The sequence below is a fragment of the Sphaeramia orbicularis genome, chromosome 3, assembly GCF_902148855.1.
Source record: "Sphaeramia orbicularis chromosome 3, fSphaOr1.1, whole genome shotgun sequence".
In the NCBI taxonomy this organism is placed as follows: Eukaryota; Metazoa; Chordata; class Actinopteri; order Kurtiformes; family Apogonidae; genus Sphaeramia; species Sphaeramia orbicularis.
Genome location: NC_043959.1, coordinates 23,708,422 through 23,723,051, shown reverse-complemented (window position 1 = coordinate 23,723,051; position 14,630 = coordinate 23,708,422).

The following is a 14,630-nucleotide window of genomic DNA, read 5'->3' as shown; positions in this document are numbered from 1 at the left end:
TGTCGGGGCCGTGTTGGGACTTGTAGCAGCTGAGTCTTGACACTGAGCCCAGCTGCACCCGAGGGGCCCCGAGCACGCCGCGGTGGCCTGTGTCGGGGACGGCACAATGAGATGACAGCGCCATTCGTCACTGTTTTTCCGGGAGGTGAGAGGGGGACAGTTGTTCTCGGGGCTGGTAAAACACGGGTGGGTGCAAAGGTAAGACAGGAGGTAAAAGTGAACCCTGAGGACTGCCATTAGAACAGGCCGCCTAGATTTCTTTATGTTGTTTTTGCAATAAAAGTGTCAGAAAATATCTGTTTTGCCAATTCTTTTGCACCTTTTTTTAGGAAGAACTAAGAATATCTTTTAATATACTGTATAATTGCTCAACTCAAATTTATTTTTAAAGCATTTTTAAAAAAAAAACACAGTTAGCCAAAGTGTGGTACACAGAGCAATAAATAATAAATGTTTATTTTTTTATTTTTTTGTATGTGTGTTTTGTTCTGTTCCGTATAAAAACAACAATTCTTATTGTAAAGACTTTTTTTTTTTTGCACTAGTCATAGATTCAGATGTAAATGTATTGTATAGTGTAGCAGTAAAATTTTACACAGTGGATCAGAGTTCATACTGTTTTAAAATGAACTTGTTTTTAACCTCAGGAAAAAACAAAACAAAACAAAAAAAACATGTATGCATTTTACTGTCAACTTCAGTATTTTATAATTGCAATTACTGCTGTAAAAAAAATTTTTTTACAGCATTTTGGGCAATTTTTACAGTTGGGATTCTTGCACAGCGCTTTTGACTTTTTTTGTGTGTGAATTGATTTGAAACACACTTTTTTTAATGACCAGACATTGTTTTATTTACAAATGGCAAAAATGACCAAAAAAAGACAAAAAAGAAATGAAATATCCTTAACTTTTTGTTTGTACAGGGTGGGGAAGCAAAATTTACAATGAACATTTAGTTGTTTTTTCTCAGCAGGCACTACGTCAATTGTTTTGAAACCAAACATATATTGATGTCATAATCATACCTAACACTATTATCCATACCTTTTCAGAAACTTTTGCCCATATGAGTAATCAGGAAAGCAAACGTCAAAGAGTGTGTGATTTACTGAATGCACTCGTCACACCAAAGGAGATTTCAAAAATAGTTGGAGTGTCCATAAAGACTGTTTATAATGGAAAGAAGAGAATGACTATGAGCAAAACTATTACGAGAAAGTCTGGAAGATACTATTAAAGAAGAATGGGAGAAGTTGTCACCTGAATATTTGAGGAACACTTGCGCAAGTTTCAGGAAGCGTGTGAAGGCAGTTATTGAGAAAGAAGGACACATAGAATAAAAACATTTTCTATTATGTCAATTTTCTTGTGGCAAATAAATTCTCATGACTTTCAATAAACTAATTGGTCATACACTGTCTTTCAATCCCTGCCTCAAAATATTGTAAATTTTGCTTCCCCACCCTGTATGTGTGTTTTGTTCTGTTCTGTATAAAAACAACAATTCTTATTGTTAAGACTTTTTTTTTTTTTTTTTTGCACTAGTCACGGATTCAGATGTAAATGTATTGTATAGTGTACAAGTAAAATTTTACACACTGGATCAGAGCTCATACTGTTTTAAAACAAACTTTTTTTTAACCTCAGAAAAAAACAAAACATGTATGCATTTCACTGTCAGTTTCAGTATTTTATAATTGCAATTACTGCTGTAAAAAATTTTTTTACAGCATTTACAGCATTTTGGGCAATTTTTACAGTTGGGATTCTTGCACAGCGCTTTTGACTTTTTTTTGTGTGTGTGAATTGAATTGAAAGACATTATTTTTAATGACCAGACATTGTTTTATTTACAAATGGCAAAAATGACAAAAAAAAAAAGAGACAAAAAAGAAATGAAATATCCTTAACTTTTTGTTTGTAGTGTAGAACGTTAGGAATCGGTGGAACTGAATAACCCAACACATGGTACAGTACGTCTCCAATCATCTTCCAAAACACAGTAACACAGGGTGACCCAAAAAAAACGGGAATTTTTGAAGTGCGTATTGGCAGACATGAGCAAATGGCAGCACTGCGAGACAGTGACCTTGAGCAAGTAAACACACCCCCATTTTAGTAACCATTGGCGGCTGTGCGAGAACTGTTCGGTAACCGTGTGATCTCAAGATTCGGTAACGTTCCCTGGCCCCCTAGATCACCAGATTTGTCCGTTTGTGATTTTTTCTTGCGGGGCTATCTCAAGAATAAAGTGTACACGACTCGACCAAGAACTCTGGATGAGTTAAAACAGAGAATTCAGGATGAAATTCACAGTATCCCAGCTGAGATGTTGCAGCGGTCAATGAGGAATCTCAACAGCAGATTTCAAGAATGCATTCGTACAGGAGGACGCCATCTACAGGAAGTAATTTTTAAAAAATGAAAATTCCATCATTGTTTCTTAAATGGCATGGTTTAAGGTTTCAGTTACTATGAATAAAACATTTTTCTTCCATCTCTCTTGGTTTTATTGGATTGTTAAAAAGTTCCCGTTTTTTTGTGTCACCCTGTATATAGACATTTGTTCAGGCGTTTTGGTAATTTCTGTGAATGCAAAATTGTAGCACCGGAGACACAGTTGTCTAAAAAGGGTTAAAGACTATTACTCAGAGGGACATAGAAAAGTAAGTTCCAGTTGGAATTTAACACTTTGGAAAACCTCCGGCTCTGGAAAAGCTGCCATTTCTGTTCAGTTAAGTGAGTTTAAATGATCTAATAACGTATTATCTGTAACAACTTCACCATGAGGGCAAACAAACCTTCAATTGAGTGACATTAAGAACCCTAGGATACTTTTGTAAAGTGCTGTAAAGGTAGTGCTGTCAGTTATGATTGACACCAAACAACGCAGCACTTAACCAACAAATAGATACATTTTCCCCATAAAACTGGCCGACCAAAAACACTTAATGTGCTCCCACCACACCTTCAGATGGATGCTGCTTTTTGTCTGCTAGATGTTTAAACAGACATTAAAGCAGTTTGATGACCTGAAATCTCACACACATTCAGAGCCTTTACTTTCAGTGGAACTTCACCTCTATTTTGAGTTTAACCCCACCCACCATCTGACTCTGAAAATGGATAGAAACTCAGAAAGAGGCTGAGGTGGAGGTGATTAGAGTCTGAATGCCCCGCTGTAGGCATCAGATGGAGATAGTTCAGACGTAGAGAATCAGAAGATATGTATGGCAAGGCAAGGCAAAGCAGGTTTATTTGTATAGTACATTTCATGTCCAAGACAATTCCAAGTGCTTTACATAAAACATTCTAAGCATTACAGCAGGGGTGTCAAACTCATTTTCTTCCGGGGCCCACATTCAACAGGATGATAGCCATTAAATAATGACAACTCCAAATTGTTTTAGTGCAAAAAATAACATTCAATTATGCCAATATTTACATTTAAAAACTAGAAGCACTCGGAGAGCGCAGACCTCCGCCAAGGCTGATCAGTGGGCCCCCCTACCCCCGATCACCACCAAAATTTAATAATTTGTTCCTTGTGCCAGTATCAACATTTCCTGAAATTTTTATCCAAATTAAAGGCACAGTAGGCCAATAAGTAAGGGCACCCCCATTTTTTATATAAATTGAGATAAAATCCGCCTTCTGGATCAGATCCGGATCAGCCTTTGAAATGTGATAGAGGACCCCATTGTCAATTCCTGAGTTAAATTTCATGAGTTTTGGTCAATAATTAAGTGAGATATTGGGAAACAAAAATTTTGGCCCCATTTACCACAATGTTAACGAAAATTTCAAAGTGATCCAGAATCCAGGATTTCTTCCGGATCACCCCCAAAAGTTAATCATTTCTTCCTTATCCCATTTCCAACAAACCCTGAAAATTTCATCAAAATCTGTCCATAACTTTTTGAGTTATGTTGCACACTAACGGACAGACATACAAACAGACAGACAAACAAACCCTGGCAAAAACATAACCTCCTTGGCGGAGGTAACTATCCAAACAAAAAGGATGTGAATAACCTAAAAAAAAAATGGAATTTGTTAAGAAATATAAGTACAATTTTTTTAATATTATGCCTCAACTTATCATTGATACATATGCATTATAGGTCAGATCTACAAAGGCACAAAACATTTAGTAACAGGCAGAATATTATTAAAATTGCACTTAATTTTCTTCAGACATTTCAGGTTGTTCATATTTGTTCAGGTTATTCATATCTTAAAGGATAGTTTGTTCATGTAAAAATTTTCATAATTTAATGTTTTTTGCACTAAATCAAAGAGAAAAATTGATGTAGTCATTTTTTATAGGTTATTATGATATTATTTTTGAGTTTGATGCCCTAACTTGCACTTTGCAAATTCATCCTGCGGGCCGGATTGGAACCTTTGGCGAGCCGGTTTTGGCCCCCGGGCCACATGTTTGACACCTGTGCAGTACAGCATGGAAGCAATAGAAAGTACACTGAAAAAAATGGGGGTGTTATTTACTTAGGAAAACTTAGGACAGTATTTGCACTTAGAATTGTAAGTAAATTCTACACGGACGATCATCAAGTAAACTTTACTTGCAGATATATGTTTATTTTACTGGCAAACCTCAGGTAATTTACTGATGATTATTAATATGGTCATTGAATTTTACTTTCTCCTTCTTTGTAAGTTTTATTTACAGTCTGACTGCTTTAAGCTAAAAAATGCTAATGCTAATGCACCCAAAGCTAATGACTTTTCAAGGTAATTTTCAAATACAGTAACATTTTGGTACAACTACGTTACCAGAGAGTGAACATTGGTTATACTTCTCAACAGTGACATTTATTTTCATAAAACAATGCATGTTAAAAACAGCATAGAGTGTATGACAGCAGCACAGACCATTCAGTCATGGTGTCAAACTGAAATATTCCTTCCACCCAGTTCACTCAGATACTCTCCCCTATAGGCAGAACTTGAGTCATAGAACTACAGAACACAGAACAGCAACTTGCTTTTAACAAATATTTACAACTTGCAAGGTAGCGCCCCGTCACATGACACAATGACGCTGTAAACTACGTGAGTCACATGACTCGGCATAAACTGCCCCCATTACAATCAGTGTGGCTCGCTACAATACTTTTTGTAACTTTTATTAATGGACAATATTTGAGTAACATTTACACAACATTTTACAAATTTTTTCTGCAGTTTACATTGTCTATTAAAACTTTCTTGGTATTTCTAGGTTCATGTGTAATGACTATAACCTTTGAATATTATGTGAAAATACACAATACAACTTACTCTTCCCACACAGTTTATTTATTACACAAATGACATATTTAGTTTTACTTCCAGTTCTCACTGATACTTACAATTAGAAAATAAAAATTGTGACAGATAACCTAATAAATATTACTGCACCAAAAACATTTTTTTTCAGTGTATAGGCATGAGAAAAACAAACAAAAAAACCCAAAAGAAAGTAAAACAAAATCAAATAAATAGATAAAACAGACAAGCAGATAAAACAGATCAAAACTTTTAGCTTAAACGGAACAGTGCAGATCTGAACTGATGAATAAAAACTCTGTTCAAATGTAGCTGAGAACAGGTGGGTCTTTAACCTGGATTGAAATAAAGTAAGTGTTTCAGCTGATCTGAGGTTTTCTGGGAGTTTGTTCTAGACATGTGGAGCATAGAAGCTGAACGCAGCTTCTCCATGTCTGCTTCTGACTCTGCAGAACAATGTGCAGCTCTGAAAGCAGATAGTTTGAGTTTTTGTACTGCTGTCACTTAAGAAACGCTGGCACTTTTATAATATTTTTTGCAGCTTTTTCTTGCAATTGTAGGAATAGTGGAATAGCATGAATGAAAAATTTTTAATGTTACTGTACAGGTCGGTTGAGTAGCGATGTGGTACGCCTTCATAGTATAACTGCCTCAGTCATATTTTTGGCCCAATTGTAATATCTGCATAAGTTTACTCTCCTAACATTACCGTACTTTTTGGACTATTAGCTGCACCTGACCCTTCCTGTCTCCAATGTCTCAACATCGATTCATTGATGCCAAACTTTCGTGCAGCAGCTCTATTTCATTCTTCGATAGCCGGATCGATCGTTAGCCCGGAAAACAGAAATTAGCCTCATCATGTTTGAGCTGCGGGTTCACAGCCTGTGGGAAAAGTAGTGGCTTATAGACCGGAAAGTACGGTACTGCTTCAATTTGCATCATTGGTTAAGACCTGAAAAAAAGCACGACTTCTGTAATTATGCAATGGGGCTAACCATATCATAATGTCTTGTACAGGGTGTTTGCGCTTTATCCAAATAATTCCAGACTTTTTCAAAATTGTTATTTTTTTCCCCAAAAACCTTGACTTTATGTACTTTTATACTTTCGTTCTTACTTTTTGGTTGAGATTGAATCTGTTGTGTGTAGGAGAAAAGTTCATTTTAATAAATATATGAATGAATGAATGCATAATTTGCAATAAATTATGTTTTACTGGCAGAAACATGTTTTCAAAATATAAAAAAAACTTCATACTTAACCCTTTCATGCATGAATTATGAAAACCTTAGTCAAGATTCAAGATTTTTTTTTCTTCAGTGTTTTTATACCTCCTTAGGCATACAAAAAATTGCAATCGAGTTTTTTTTTTTTTTTTTTCATGGAGTTACAAAAACGTCCATGCATTTAATTTTTAAGTGAAGAAACATGTATTTAAAACCCAATATCAGAAAGTAAAATGAAAACAATGAAATAAAAACATTTTTAAGGCTGCTAATTTGATGTTTTCTCACATTTTAACATACTCTCATGCTAGTTATTACCTCATATAATATGCAAAAAACAACTCTTTTTGTCGAACAAATAACAACTGATTTACACTTAAACATGTTAGTGCAGATCAGGTTTATCAAGAACAGCAAAGTTATAGTAATGGTATGAAATGCAGTGTATTATGGGATGTTGCATAAGTGTCCACTGTGTTGGCTCATATGGAACTAAAACAACAAAACCTATGAATATGCAAGAGAACAGCTGGAGAAGAACTGTCCACTGGAGTGACCACAGTGCATGACAGGGTTAAATTTTTATACTTTTAAGAACTTTTATTTCTACCTTCCTTTTCTTTTGCGCTGGTGTGTTGCATATTGCTGCTGTATACTGTTAAATTTCCCCATCTATCTATCTATCTATCTATCTATGAAAATCACAAAAGTGCCACAAGTTTCACTAGAATCCTTCCAGTACTGATCGGTTAGTGAAATCATGTTTTTTTAAATGCCGTCATGTATTTCTTATCTTACAAGATTAAATGCCTTTGAGCATGCTCTAAAATTCTACTATGACAGAAACTTTTTTTCATACAAGTTAAAAACTGTAAAAGTATTTTTTTTTTTTTAAATGACTTGATTCAACTAGGGTTTTTAAGTTACCAATTAAAAAAAACCTTAAGGAAAAAAGTGAGTGTGTGGGGACAGGACTTACCACAATATCTGAGTGAGAGAAACTGTGAAACTGTGAAACAGACTTTTCTGCCTCAATTAATGTCACAATGTATAGCCAACCTCAGTCCAGCTAATTCAGACGAGCCTCCTTCAGGACTTTTTAGTCCAGGTGTTAGTTATTGCTACTTAATCCATTTTTTCAGAAAGCCATGATTAACTCCTCTAGATTAAGGCGTACCTACGTCTTACATTAAATCCTGTCTACGGTCCGCCCTGGAAAGCTTTTTTTTGGGAGTTGTGAGTTTAGATCATACTATACAATTCAATACAATCTATAGTAGCACATTACAGTTATTGACCAGATTCTATCCAGATGTTTTTATACTTTTAATTTATTATTTATAGTGTTTGCTCTTGTGTTGTATTACTTTTTTACTCATGTTTGCTGTGATACTTTATCGTGACTATATGTGTGTCACGCTGCTGCTACAGTAATCTATCTATCTATCTATGCGGAAAAAAATTTATTAGACCATCAAAAGTCATCAAAAACAATGGTTATGCAATCCACTACTAAAGTTCATTTTAATAAATATATGAATGAATGAATACATAATTTGCAGGAAATTATGTTTTACTGACAGAAACATGTTTTCAAAACATAAAAAAAAGTCATACTTAAATTTTTATACTTTTAAGAACGTTTATTTCTACCTGCCTTGTCTTTTGCACTGGTGTATTGCATATTGCTGCTGTATACTGTTACATTTCCCCATGGTGGGATCAATAACATCTCATCTTATCTTATCTTATCTTATCTTATCTTATCTTATCTTATCTTATCTTATCTTATCTTATCTTATCTTATCTTATCTTATCTTATCTTATCTTATCTTATCTATCTATCTATCTATCTATCTATCTATCTGCGCAGAAAAAAATGATTAGACCATCAAAAGTCATCAAAAACAATGGCAATGCAACCAAGTACTAACGCCTGTGTGTATCATGTGACTAAAACAGACAGAAAAGAAAACATGGAATGCCTAAAAGCACTGTTTTTGTCAATATAATGCTGTAGATATTGATGTAAGAACTGAAGTGATTTTGGTTTTTGTCAAGAAAACATAGAAAATGGCTCAATATCAACTCTGAAATTAAACTACTATGAGCTATTTTCATTGTTATCATTATATTTGTCCAAACAAATGTACCTTAAGTTGTACCAGGCATTAAAATGAACAAGAAATTGAAGAAAACAAGGGTGGTCTAATAATTTTTCCCTCGACTGTATTAACAATGGTGACACGGTGGTGCAGTGGTTAGCACTTGTGCCTCACAGCAAGAAGGTCCTGGGTTCGATTCCAACACCAGTCGACGGGGGGTGAGACCTTTCTGTGTGGAGTTTGCAATTTTCTCCCCGTGTCTGCGTGGGTTCTCTCCGGGTACTCCGGCTTCCTCCCACCATCCAAAGACATAATCTAAATTGCCCATAGGTGTGAATGTGACAGTGATTGTTTGTCTCTATATGTCAGACCTACGATGAACTGGCGACTTGTCCAGGGTGTACCCCGCCTTCGCCCCTATGTAGCTGGAATAGGCTCCAAGCGACCCCCGTGACCCTAGTGAGGATAAAGCGGGTTCAGAAAATGAATGAATGAATGTATTAATAATCATTGGTGTCAAAATCATTTTAATTCAGAGGCCACATACAGTAAACAGTCTTGTAAAATACTATCATAATAACCTGTGAGTCACAGGTGTCAAACATACGGCCCGTGGGCCAAAACCGGCCCACCAAAAGGGTCCAAGCCAACCCAAACTGAATATGTAAACAATCAGTGGTGTGAAAATCATTTTAGTTCAGGGGCCACATAAAAGATAATTTGATCTCAAGTAAAATATTGTTATTATCTATATTTTATAGGCAAGTGGCTTCTCTGTGCATGTGTGTCTTGGGAATCACACAAAATCCAGAAAGAGCTGACTGCTGCAGTTTGGACTATGTATGTATTTTTGGTCAAGGAAGATAGTAGCAAAAACAACAAGTTGATAGGACCAATATTTTGGGAGATATCAGTAATTCTGGTAAACAATATCCTTACAATCATGTTGCTATACCCAGAAACTGAAGAAAACAAGGGCTGGTCTAATAATTTTTTCCGCAACTTTATCTATCTGTCTATCTATGAAGTAGTTTTTTGTACTAACGTCACATGTTTTGTTTGTGTGTGTGAATGCCTACATGGCGTCTCTCACTGCTCAAAGCTACAGGAAAGTCCTGACGTTCTAAATGCGTGTGATTGAGTAACGCTTTAATTCACAGCTGCTCGCTTTCCTTCCAACCAAACTTGACCCAAGATGGCATCAGTGAGGCAATTTGAAATGAATACAGGCAAGGTAGAAAATTGGATTGTGGAAGCTGTTTTACAAGTCTGGGCTGATCGATGCACACACAAAAAAATCTTCTCTGAGGCTATCATTTCAACATAAGACGAGAGGTGCCTCATTAGGAAGGCTGGCGTTCCAGGGCTGAAGACTTCAGATAAACTTATCAGTAAACAAGACTCGTTTCAGGGAGCGTTCGCAGGACTTGGCGCAGTCAATTTTGGCTTTGTCTTTTTTTTTTTTTTCTCTCTCTCTCTCTCTCTCTCTCTCGCTCTCGCTAAAAGTCAAGGCAAATGGGTTTCAGGCCTTCTACATCAGCAGACGGAGACAGTGGAAATCCCACGAGTGTGTGCTGGATTTGTTTACTACACAGTCAGCTTCTCTATTTGACACTGACACACTCTCTCAGGACCCAAAAACCGGGTCGCCTCCAAGATGGCAAAGAAAAAGAAAGGGCGTCTCTCTTTCTCCATCACACACACACACACAAATACATGCACACGTGTTGTGTTTCCATGTGTTTAGGGGACTTTACATTGAGTCACATTCATTTCCTGAAGACTCATTCTAACCTTAACTATGACCACAACATGCCTAAACTTAACCTTAAACAAGTCCAAACCTTCAGATTTAATGACTCACACTATGGGAACACTGCCTTCTGTCACACAAGTCCCCACAAGCGACTATGTGAACATACTTATTCAGTTTTATTTTTTAATCTATTTGCCAAATGCAGGCGTTGTTACATTAAATAAGATGCGAAGTGTACAGGACTTCCAGCCGAAACCAATTTGTATACCTCGTCCTTGGTTAGGCTCCAAAAGATATATACATACACACACACCAAAATGGCATATAGTCTAACAATAAACAAACATACACACTCTGAGGGTTTTTTCAACTGCAGGCACATCGAATTTGTTTCTCAAATCAGACCTTATGAGAATATCAATAAATAATTTACACAGGCCCGTATATACATCTAAATATTTCACAAGGACCCATTTATTTTACACAGCAGTTTTAAATATGGACATAGAACTTACTTTTAATAAGATATTTAATTCGAGGTTTTTTTTTTTTTTTTTTTTCATAAACTTACACCCCAAAACATATGAATATTCTGATTCTATAAGTCATAGTTAGAAAATTACCTCAAACACGGAGGACGAGCCTGTTAATTCATCTTGTAATTGGAAACATTACGACACACACACCTGCAGTGACCGAAACCAGATATTAAAGGAGTGATATTTGGCTTTTTTAAATGTAAATTATGCATTTTCAAACATTTCCCTGTGGTCTACATAAACTGTAAATGCTCTGCTTGGGTCTGAAGTCTTCATTAATTCAACTCTACAGGTCCATCTTCAACAATATTTCTGAGTAATGACACCAGAAAGGTCATTTTGAGCGCTGGCCCTTTAAATGCACGAGTCACTTCACCCCCCCCCGACCCCCCAAGGTTGTTGGCTGTGCTGCTAGGTCCCATTCAGCCATTTGTGTTTGTTAATACAACCAACAACTGAACATTTTAGGTAATTCGCTTGAAGTTTGGACAATTTTGTTGTACTCTGAGAAATGTTCATCAGAAGTCTTGACGTCATATATACAAATGTTGTGATTTAACTAGTTATAAAACATAACAAATGAAGCAGGAATTGAAATGGGTTGTAGAAATCTATTCGATTTTTGCCAGAATGAATCTAAAGATAGCTTTGCAGCACCTGGAGAGTTCAAATTCAAACTTTATGAACTATTAGGGTCCAAATACACAAATAAATGAACCAAAGACTAATAAAAGTGACCCCTTTAACACTTGATACGACTGATCTAGAATGAAAAGTGTTGAAAATAGAACCATCATACTACCAAAATCATTAAACTAAAGCAGTAGAAGTGGAAATTTAGCTTAATTAGCACTAGAATTTTATGTTTATATTTTTTACTTGACCTGTAATTGTTGGTTTTTACCCCTCACCCAACATCTGGCCAAAGGGGTATTGTAATTGTTTTGACGTCCGTCCGTTCAATGACATAATCGCATTGTCTGAAGAATGCATTGAGATATCTGCACCAAATTTATACTGCGGATACATCCTGGCATGGAGCAGGAAAATATTGAAAATAGGTGACCTTGACCTACTTTTTAAAGGTCAAATGGCCTTGTACAGTTATATCTGGGTACTGTCAAATATAAATATGTATGTAATAATAATAACACTGGGTTACAAAAAAATGTTTTTTGCAAGTTGTCTAGGTTTTTTCAACTGAATTAGGACCATTTTGCACCGCTAAATCCAAAAAGGACATCTGTTTTTCTCAATCAGGTCAGGTTTTTTTGCTAATTTGATTTTGAAAAATTTGATCTTCTCACAAAATTGATAACATTTTTGTGACTTTATCAGTTGATTTTTTATATAGTTCTCACCCAAAACAGGTTTTAAGGGGAAAAAAAAATCATTTCACCGCAGATGTAGCAGAATACGTCAGGCTTATTTTTGCAAGATCTTCTAGTCGAAGTCATTTCATTCACCTGTAATATTAAAAAAAAACAATCATAAATTGGCAAAAGTAAAATCTTCAGAACTCGTTTATTGCAAGAAATATGAAAGAATTTTGTATCATATGATGTGAAAATGCCCATAAATGTAAGCAAAAATGTTAAAAAGCCAATATGTAGCAATTTGTACCTGATTGAGCAAAATTAATGTGATTTTTGGATTCAGCACACCAAAATTATCCTAAATCAGCTCAAAAAACTTAAACAATAAATTTGTTGTTGACCAGTGTAATAAGACAATCTAATCAATATTTTAGGGCAGTAAAATTCAACAGAATCTTACACTATATTTGGCTGAGGGGGATTAAAAGTCTGCAGCATGTTATGTTTATTTGAAGTGTTGCTGCTCTCTCACTTACAGCGTCAGCTCGACTCACCTCCACTTGGCCCAGCTGGGGTCAGTTTAACCCAGGGGTGTCAAACATGTGGCCCGGGGGCCAAATGCGACCTGCCAAAGGGTCCAATCCGGCCCGCAGGATGAATCAGTAAAAATTACGCTTAACATATTAACAATCAAGGATGTCATAGTCGTTTTTGTTCAGGTTCCACATAAAGACCAATGTGATCTCAACTAAAATAATAGCATAATAACCTATAAATAATTACTCCAAATTTTCTTAGTTTAATGTGAAAAACATATTACATTACATCTATAAATAAATAAGGACAACTCCCATTTTTTCTTTGTTTTACTGTAAAAACTTACATTAAATGATGAAAATATTAACACTTACAAACTATCCTTAAACAATAAAATGCAAAAAACCTGAAATTTTGAAAGTGACATCTTATTTATTAATTATTCTTCCTGTTATTAAATATTTTGTGCCTTTGTAGATCCAATCCGTAATATGCATGTATAAATGGTAAGTGGAGTGTGTAATATTGTTAAAATTGCACTTATTTTTCTCAAGAAATTTCAGGTTTTTTTCAGGTTGTTCATATCATTTTTGTTTGGATAGTTTTGCAAATGTACATATTTTTATAATTTAATTTTGATTGCACTAAAACAAAGAGGAAAATTTGGAGTCGTCATTATTTACAGGTTATTATGCTATTGTTTTACTGGTCCGGCCCACTTGAGATCAATTTGGGCTGAATGTGGCCCCTGAACTAAAATGAGTTTGACACCCCTGGTTTAACCACTGGCAGGTTGTTCCTCCTCTGCAGGTACAGTACTTCCTCAGCCTGGCTGGTCTTCATTGTGATGAAGGATGAAGTGTTATGAAGTTATCCTCAGTGTGGCGACAGCTAAGAGTGAGATAAAAATGGAGTAAGATGAAACTTAGAATTATAAGTTAGAATTTCCCTCAAAAAAAGTTATATTAAGATTTTGTAAAATGAGAACATAGTTGCCCAGAATCAAATCTATGGACGATTTATCAGGATAGAACCTCCTTGAAATGATTTTTTCCCTGCTAGAACGGAATAGATCTGTATTGTCACTTTCACAGGTACAATGAAAATCAGTTTAGCAGCTCAGGTCAATTTAGCAGCAAAACACTTAGTGCAAAAGGGGACTGTAGAAAAAACTAAATATGACGCAGAATGTTAAGAAAATGTAGGAATGTGTAAAGGCTCCAGAATAAAATATTAATACACATATGCTACTGAAGAAGTGCTCGATTGGCTTCATGATAATACACATGATTTATGATCCAGTGATGAGGTTCCATAGCAGATCACAAAGGTAAGACTAGAAAGTGTATCAAATTGTACTGGTGGTCCCTGGTCAACCCCCCCCCCCAACACACACAAACACACACGCACACACACACGCACACACACACACATACAAAGCAAGTTGAGTTGATACCATCAGTGGATAAGTGGTATATGTTTCTTTGAGTGTTTTAACAACATAGTGGAATTATCCCTCATGGTGGATCTGATCTAAAGGGGTGAGGGTCTAGAACAACCCCCCCCGTTATACCACTCCTTAACAAGTTGTCAAGTGAGTGGGTCTGCCGGTAGTACCCCCCCCCATGTCTGGGTTTGTGTGTGTGCGCATTACCACAGATGTTCGCCATTGACATAACATGTTGCTTGATACTTATACAGACTAACGCCCCCCATTTCAGTCTCAGCGCCCCCCTACCAGCTTACTCATTACAAAACGCCCCCCTGACAGTGTCCCAACACCCCCTGGGAGATGTTAATGCCCTCGTTGAGAAACACTAGAAAATCAGTAGTAAATTACACTGGTCTACAAGT